Raw genomic sequence first — 8,598 nt, forward strand, 5'->3', positions numbered from 1 at the left:
GTTCCCCATTGCCAAACTATTTCCAGAAAGATTGTTCAAGTATATGCTCTACCAAAAGTGCAGGTGAGTGCCCGTTTCACAGAATGTAGTCTATTTTTCCAATCTCTGCCAACCTATAGGTAAAACTTAATAGCTTATTGTTTTATTTCTATTTTCTTTAGGCTATTAGACACTTGCAGACCTTAGACTGTGAATTTTCTATTTATGCAGCTTGACCTGTTTCTAGTGTTGTTAATATTTTCTTGTTGATATAGGAGCTAGTTAGATATTTGTTATTAACTCTTTTTAATTAAGTATTATAAATATTCTCACTATTTGTTATTTGTCTTCTGGTCTTATGTATGGCCTTTCTTGCTATGCAGAATGTTTACATTTGTATGTGGTTACTATTTTCTCTTTGTGGCTTCTAACTTTTGGGACATGTTTTGAAAGACTTTCTTCAACTCTAAGATTATACAAATATTTTCCCATGTTTTCTTCAAGTATTTTTATGGTTTCATTCCCCCCATATATTTTGGCTCTAAGGAGTGAGGTTGGGATAAAATTGTATTTTTTCTAAATGGCTGGCCAGTTACTCCAAAATCATTTACTGAATTATTCAACATATATCCACTGATTAGCATTTATCAACTATCATGTGCCAGACCCTAAATCCTTGACATACATAATCTAGTGTAATCCTTTCATCAAGAGATGACAAAATCAGTTTTACATTTTGTTTGTTTGTTTTTATTTTTACTTGCATTTATTTTATGCAGAATTTATTCCGGGGCCATAAGTTTTTGTTTCTTCAGTTTCTTCTGGGATATCTTTTTTTTCTGTGCAGCTTCCTCTTCTGGTTTAGGAACAATCTGCTCTTTTTCAGTAAGGATCATCTCAATGTGGCAGGGAGAACTCACGTATGGATTAATCTGACCATGAGCCCTGTAAGTTCTATGCCGCATTTTGGGGTCTTTGTTCACCTGGATGTGCCTAATGCCTAGAGAATCTACATCTAAACTCTTAAGTTCAGCATTACTCTCTGCATTTTTAAGCATATGCAGTAAAAATTCGGCACTCTTTTTGGGCCACCGACTCTGTGTCCAGCCCCACCGTTTGGCCTGGTCACACCCACACCTACCAACTCCACCCTTGTGGTGACAAAATGGCACACACTGCTTCTACAAAGTTACATTTTCAGATATACATACCCTTGATGGCCTGGGAAATTTCACGTGTATTCTTAAAGTGAACACGAATATCTGAACCTCTTAATTTGCATGATTTTGTCGGGTTTTCTGGGTCAAGTGAATAGCAAACCATTTTCAGAGATCACCTCAGGCCACTTACGGGAAGAGAAAATCAGATTTACGTTTAAACAAAACAAAACAAGAACATTGTTTCCAATGTGGAAAATAGACTAGAAGGGGAGAAAAGGAATTCAATGTAACCAGTTATTTAAGTGATCCAGGCAAAAGGCTCCTTTGCAGCTGTATATTCTAGCACTTACAGGTCATGGCACATGGTAGATACTGAGTAAATACTTATTGAACAAAAAATGATAGTGACTTGGACCAAAGAGGTGGCAGTAGAGAAGGAGAAAAGTGGACAAATTTTGAGAAATACTTTGGAGATAGAATTAACAAATCGTATTTAAATATGGGGAGATTATTTAAATATGGCGAGATGTAAGAGAGGGAGTCAAAAGTGACTCAGGTTTCTGGAAGGAATAGATTTAATGGGAAAGTGATGAGTTTACTTTTGAACACGCTGAGCTGGAGGTACCTTGGAGATAATCATTTGAAGATGTCAGGTAAGCAGTTAGGTATATCAATCTGGAGCTCAAACAACAAACTGAACTCGGGTATGAATTTGAGGAGCATATGCACACTGATGGTAATTGAACCCATGGGAAGAGTTACGATTACTTAAGGAAAGGGTATTGAATGAAAAGAGAAAATCCCCTAGGACAGATCCCTGAAACACTCTGATATTTAAAGGTTTAGTAATAGAAGAGGGAGGAGCCAGTAAAAATGTCTGTGAAGGGCTGCCAGACAAATAAGAGAAACTGGGAGAGTGATGTCTTTGAAGACAAGGAAAGAGTGTATTCAAGGAGAGAGTTCAGGGTAATTCTAAGAGCGAGTGAAATGATGGACCATGAATGCTGAGCTATATAAACAGAGAAGTAAAGACAGGAAGGGGGTAATAGAAAGGAAGTGAAGTGATCAATAATCTTTTCAAACAAAGGGAAGGACAGTTGCAGTCAGGCTGGTTTAATAAGTGAGTTGGAAAGATAGGTGATTGTGGTCAGAAAGTGGACTATTAGAATTATTTTATTTTATTTTATTTTATTTTATTTTATTTTATTTTATGCATGAGTGGGGGAGAGGAATAGAGGTAGGGAGAGAGAGAGGATCTTTTTTTTTTTTTAATTTTTTTTTCAACGTTTATTTATTTTTGGCACAGAGAGAGACAGAGCATGAACGGGGGAGGGGCAGAGAGAGAGGGAGACAGAATCGGAAACAGGCTCCAGGCTCTGAGCCATCAGCCCAGAGCCCGACGCGGGGCTCGAACTCACGGACCGCGAGATCGTGACCTGGCTGAAGTCGGACGCTTAACCGACTGCGCCACCCAGGCGCCCCAAGAGAGAGAGAATCTTAAGTAGCCTCCACACTCAGCGTGGAGCCCAACACAGGGCTCTATCCCACGACCCTGGCTGGTATCATGACAAAGCCAAACATCAGGAGTCCAACGCTCAACCAACTGAGCCACCCAGGAGCCCTAGAATTAGTGATTTTAGAAATAGAGAAAGTAGAGGAGCTTTAGGTGATGATGACCAGGTCCAGGTAGTGACTGTAGGGGGCAAGTGTCAAGTAGCTTTGGAGAAGAACATTGGAGATTAGGTGGGTCTTTCACGAGGACTTTAAACTCACTTAGGACGATGGCAGGACTTGCAGTATAAGAAACACAGTAACCAAGTACCAGTACCTTCTGTGAACAATGCACACACAGGAGGCAGGTAGATTACAGTGACCAATCAGGGAGAGGATAGCAGGGGTTTTACAAAAGGGTGGGGAAGAAGTGGACTCTGACTAGCACTGAGGAGTATCCTGGTCTCCTGATACTAAATAGGTGTGAAATATGAGCAGACCTCACTGGAGAGAGTAGCAGGGAAAGTGGCCTAGAGAAGGCCAGGTTTAAATTGTCTTTTTTTTTTTTTTTTTTACGTTTATTTATTTTTGAGAGAAAGAGAGAGAGTGTGAGCTGGGGAGGGGCAGAGAGGAGAGGGAGACATAGAATCCGAAGCAGGATCCAGGCTCTGAGCTGTCAGCACAGAGCCCGACGCGGGGCTCATACTCACAAGCCATGAAGTTATGACCTGAGCCAAAGTCGGATTGCTTAACCAACTGAGCCATCCAGGCGCCCTGAGAAGGCCAGGTTTAAATAAGTACAGAAGTGGAAGGAACATTCAAGGAAATGATTGGGTGTGTTGAGGAGCTGGTTTCCAGAGGGCAATTGGAAGGTGTGCACAGGGAGAGAAGGGGATTTCATTAGGCTTAAGGAAATACAGAGCATTTTAGGAATGACAGTTCTGTAGAGGACAAATCTGGGAGGAGAGCAGGTAATTGTGTGTGGGGCTTTGACCTATGAAAATCGGAATGAAGCTTGGCAGGTTTAGTCACAGCTGACTCTTAGAGAACAGTGGACATAAAGGCTTAATAAAAGTCAGCTGTGGTCTGGAAGGTCCTGCAAGTATTTGTTTTCATGCAGAAGTGTGATTAGTCACAGTAGATGCAGCAGAGGACAGTAGTGGGAGCTAAAAAGCATGAAGTTCAAGATTCTTTGAGGGGAGGAAGGAACAGTGGTCCTAAGATTAAATTTAGGTTGCAGCATCAACTGGTATCCTCTTTAATCAGGGTTTGGAGGTCGTGGTACTTACAGCTCCCGGTGGGGTGTGGGGAAAAAGGGACTTAGTAGTAGTCCAGGAATCGAGCCTCGAACTACAGATGCAGATACAGTTTAGCACTTCCACTGGAGAGGGGCGCCTGGGTGCCTCAAGTAGGTTAAGTGTCTGCCTTCGTTTGACATGCTTTCATGGTTTGTGAATTTGAGCCCTGCGTTGGGCTCTCTGCTGTCAGCAGAGAGCCCATTTCAGATAATCTGTCCCCCTTTCTCTCTGCCCTTCCCCCTCGTGTGCATCCTCTCTCTCTCAAAAATAAATAAACGTTAAAAAAAAAACATTTAAAGAACTTCCACTGGAGAACAAATGTTTTATTTTCACTCTCTGAGTATGGAAATGATGCCAAAACTATTATTTCCAAGTACTTTCACTTGTCATTACAGGCTCAAATTTTAAATGATTTGGGACATTTCCCCCGTTTCCTTCTTATTTTAGCAAAGTTTGTCTTTGATTAATTCGTAATTTACATAACTGTTGGTAAGTTAAATTTCCCAACACAAGAGAGATCATGGTTTCAGGTTGGTAGGACTACAGAATTCAGAAGTCTTAACAAAACTTGAAGTCACATCTAAGGACGGGAAATATAAATGTTAGTTTTCAATTTGTTATTTTCTTGCCAACCTTTATAAAACTGATAGAAAATACATTAGCAGAGCTAGTTCAGTGTCATACACAGTACATCTTCCTCACCCCCCTCAGCTCCTTGTGACTTCTTGTTGCACTAAACTTCTGAGATGCTTTTTCATCTCTAACCCTCTGTTGGTACTGTTATGGATATATTCTATTTTTTCACTGCAGAAGCTCTTTGTTTTTTACCCACATATAAGCAGTTATTTTTGTTATTTTTAAAGTTTTTTTTGAATTTTTAAAATGTAGATTTATTTTTGAGAGAGAGAGAGCGAACAAGCATGAGCATGAGCGGGGGAGGGGCAAAAAGAGACTGAGACACAGAATCCAAAGCAGGCTCCAGGCTCTGAGCTGTCTGCCCAGAACCCAGTGTGGGGCTCGAACTCATGAGCTATGAGATCATGACCTGAGCCAAAGTGAGCCACCCAGGCGTCCCAATTTATTTTTGAGAGAGAGAGAGTGCTCTCATGAGCAGGAAGGGGGCAGAGAGAGAGAGAATCCCAAGCAGGCTCTGTGCTGGCAGCCCAACGTGGGGCTTTTTCTCATGAAGCCCAAGGTCATTACCAACAAGAGTTGAACACTTAACCAAATGATCCACCCAGGCTTCCCTTTATTTTTTGTTTTTTTTTTATAATCACCTCTTAGATGCATATTTTCCATGTTTTAACAGCTCAGAAATTGAGATACTTCTTATAACCCAAACTGTCTTTGATTTGATGAAATCTAGTACTTTGTGTCACTCCCTTCCCACAGCCTAACATAATCTCTGATACACAGGAAGCACTGAACAAATGTTTGCTTGCTTATTGATTGACTAATATGTAAGTTAAGAAGAGGCTGTACAAGTTGAATTCTTCCTTCCTTCCTTCCTTCCTTCCTTCCTTCCTTCCTTCCTTCTTTCCTTCCTTTCTTAAAAGATTTTATTTTGAGGGCTCCTTGGTGGCTCAGTTGGTTAAGTATCCTACTTCAGCTTGGGTCATGATCTTACAGTTCATGAGTTTGAGCGCCACATGGGCTCTCTGCTCTCAGCACAGAGCCCACTTTGGATCCTCTGTCTCCCCCTCCCTCTGCCCCTCCCCTGTTCTCTCTCTATGTCTCAAAAATAAATAAAAACATTAAAAAAATAAATTTAAAAAGATTTTATTTTTAAGTAATCTCTATACCCAACATGGGACTCGAACTCACAGCTCCAAAATCAAGAGTCACAAGCTCCACTGACTGAGCCAGCCAGGTACTCCAAGTTGAATTATTTCTTAAATACCAACTTTGACTTGACTTCCAGCATTTATTCAAACTCTTAAGTTTCATAAGTCTTTATTCAATAAAATGTTAGGTTATTACAAAAATAGAGGAAAGGAATAAAGAAAGTGTAATAATTTACCTGCTTTTATAATGATTTTAAAATGGATTTAATAAGCATTCCTTAACAATAATAATAATTCCTTAATAAAGCATTCCTTAACAATACCTACCTTACTTTTTTTTTAATGTTTATTTATTTATTTTGAAATGGGGGGAGGGGCACAAAGAGGAGGAAAGAGAATCCCAAGCAGGCTCCACTCCCAGCATGAAGCTCAATGTTACAACTGTGAGATCATGACCTAAGCCAAAATTAAGAGAAGGACACTTAACCAACTGAGCCACCCAGGAAGCCCCCCCTATTTTACTTTTGTGTAGAATTTGTCACCTCCCCCCCAAAAAAAACAACATATAGTATTGATAGAAAAAAATGACTATTAGAATCAGAGAGGGGCACCTGTCTGGCTTAGTCCATAAAGCATGTGACTTGGTCTCAGGGTCGTGAGTTTGAGTCCCATGTTGGGTGTAGAGATCACTTAAAAAAAAAAAAAAAGACCATTCACTTGGTGGGGCACCTGGCTGACTCAGTGTTGTAAGTTTGAGCCTCAGGTGTAGAGATTACTTAAATAAATAAATAAATAAAAATAGAGAAAGTATGTCATTTACCTAAGTTCCACAACTAAGCAGTCTTGGTTTCTTGGTTTGTAGTACTTGTTCTTTACGATGGGCTGAGTCATTCCATGGAAAGACAGATGTACCAAAACTATTCTTAAATGCAGTACATTTTTGCAAAGTGCTTCTTAAAACTGATGGCCTTGAAGTGAAATTCTAACTGAATATGTGCTGTTGCATCCATTTCTTTCTAGCCTTCAAAAGCAGGGATAAAGGGGAAAGGGAAAAGAAGCAGCAGAGCTGAAGTATAATTGCCTAGTAGGCACCGTTCAATGAGAGAGGCAGTAAAAAGTGAAACTCCTGTTATTACATAGTAAAGAACACCTTATTTAGCTCTTGGGAAAGATTGAAGGATATTTACTGCTAAAATGCAATTTTCACTCACTTTGAAGGAATCATCACAACTGTCAACTCTTTTTCTAACTTAGAACCTTTAAGTCATTCTCATGAAATGTTTGTATTCCTTTGTCTTACCTTTTCTGCACATGCCTCCATGGCATCACTCCATTGCTTAGCTTTGATTTGACTTTTGGAGTTATTTTCTCTTCTAAACAGAAATTTCCAGGCACTCCTTAGGTTATCCCTTTCTTGCTTTTGCTTTCATTGCAATGCTATCTTATCTGACATTCATTTTAGCCAAGATTAACTTTCTTTGCCCTGGAATATATGATTTTTCTTCACCTACAAGCTTGTTTGAAGCCAGGTGTGTCCCAGTGTGGAAGTGTCCATTTTCCATTTCATTGAAGTTACTTCCTGGAATTACTTCTCTCTTGGGAATCGAAGGGTGGCTTTCAGTGAAGCTCACAACTCCAGAAAATAGTGAGCACTGATTTTGCAAGTTACAGTGAGGGATCTTGATAGTAGTGGTTGCCCTCCCTTATGGGGATGGCATCATATCGATGCCTTATTTCTCCCTTCCTACTCAGAGTGCTTCCAAAGTATCAGAGAAGGGACCTCTCATGACTTCCAGATATTTCGCCCTTTGATTTCTTTTTTCAATTATTTGTTTATATTTAGTTAGTTTTGCTTTCTAGCTATGTTTTACTTATTTTTTTTAAACAAGCTCTGATCAATTTTATTAATGAAAAATTTTGCATGTTTTACTTTTCACCAGTCTGTTCTGGCATGCTTCTAATGATATCAGAATCACCTGGATCAATGATAGCCAGTGTGCATACTCCACAGTATTTTCCATGTTCTATGCCCAATTCAATACTATTGCCCCTGTAGTGATAGACACCAGTTTTGGCTAACATGACATAATACTCTATTTCAGGTTTCTTCAAGGCTGGGCAGTTGTTGGTCAGGATGACCAGTTTCGCTTTGCCATGTCTGATCATTTTCCAAGTCCGCTTGGTACTTTCCCCTTTTCTTTCTTTCTTTTTTAAAAAAAATTTTTAAATGTTTATTTTTGAGGCAGGGAGGGGCAGAGAGAGAGGGAGACACAGAATCTGAAGCAGGCTCCAGGTTCTGAGTTGTCAGCACAGAGCCCGACGCGGGGGCTCAAACTCATGAACCATGAGATCATGACCTGAGCTGAAGTTGGAGGCTTAACTGATTGAGCCACCCAGGTGCCCCCACTTTCCCCTTTTCATAATGAGTTGGAGCCCAGAGTAGATTGACTACAGCAGCTTTTTCATCTTCATTGCAGCCACCATCTTCCCACCTTAGGTGCAGGCTGGCCCCAACCAAGAGTAGCCACCAAGATGGACAGGAGTGAGAAAAAGGTGCTATGTCTTACTTTTTAAGCTATGTTTTAGCTCACTTTTTGAGTGGGTTATTTAATCTAAGCTTAAATTATTTTGTCTATAAAATATGGATGAAAATGCCTACCAATCAGGGTTTTTGTGACATCGCTCATCTAAAAGTGGCTAGGTGGTTCATTTCATAGCTCTTTATAAAATGTCATTCAGTTCAGTACATTCCTTCACTATCTGCAACTTGAAATCATTCTAATTGCTTGCTATGCTCTTGTCCTAAATTTTCTTGCCCTTAACTCACTTAACTTCTCCAAATTCATGTGGTCTTCTGGTAGGCTGGTCATATAATTTATTTAGACA

At 40.0% G+C, this 8,598-nt stretch overlaps 2 pseudogenes; both read right to left on the bottom strand.

The window, feature by feature from the left end:
* Positions 1 to 635: 635 nt before the first annotated feature.
* LOC123597764 lies at positions 636 to 1,386 on the bottom strand (annotated as a pseudogene).
* A 6,197-nt stretch (positions 1,387 to 7,583) lies between these two features.
* On the bottom strand, positions 7,584 to 8,196 carry LOC123597765 (annotated as a pseudogene).
* Positions 8,197 to 8,598: the final 402 nt, after the last annotated feature.

The sequence above is a fragment of the Leopardus geoffroyi genome, chromosome C1 (genome assembly GCF_018350155.1).
Source record: "Leopardus geoffroyi isolate Oge1 chromosome C1, O.geoffroyi_Oge1_pat1.0, whole genome shotgun sequence".
In the NCBI taxonomy this organism is placed as follows: Eukaryota; Metazoa; Chordata; class Mammalia; order Carnivora; family Felidae; genus Leopardus; species Leopardus geoffroyi.